The sequence below is a fragment of the Cicer arietinum genome, chromosome 7 (genome assembly GCF_000331145.2).
Source record: "Cicer arietinum cultivar CDC Frontier isolate Library 1 chromosome 7, Cicar.CDCFrontier_v2.0, whole genome shotgun sequence".
NCBI classification, from domain to species: domain Eukaryota; kingdom Viridiplantae; phylum Streptophyta; class Magnoliopsida; order Fabales; family Fabaceae; genus Cicer; species Cicer arietinum.
The window spans coordinates 27,211,183-27,211,751 of NC_021166.2; positions in this window are offsets into that span (position 1 = coordinate 27,211,183).

Sequence of the window (569 nt, forward strand, 5' to 3'; positions counted from 1 at the left end):
GTCATGATTGCGAGCAATAGTAGTTTCAATGTTCTGGAAACGAGTGTTGACAGAAGTGGTCAGATTATCGAATTGAGTTTGGAAGAAGGTTTGGAAAGAATCAAGGCGAGCCGTGAGCATTTGATTGGAGATATATTCATCATCAGAGGTTGTATCCTCGTCATCTTCATCAGCCTGGGCAGCAACATTTGAGGGTCCAACAGTGTCTTCGGGAGCAGCATCAGATGATTGATCATAATCACCTTTATGCACAAAAAAGTTAAGTTACTCATTCCATACTATCCGCATACTAGGCAGGACGCCCAAATCCAACATATTTTCTTTTGTGGGTGTATACATGACTTTATCAGAGAAGTCCACCCCAAAGTGTTCTAAAATCTGAGACACTTCCTTCGCATATGGTAAGCCAATTGCATCTCGGGATCCAAACATGACAGATTTCACAAAATATGCCCAATTTAGTTGACAACCTTCATATATGAAATTCATAATTTGTAATTCAAACTCCCAAATTTGGGAGTAATTTCCAGCCTTCGGAATCAGAATGTAGCTAAGGAAATAGTGCAAAA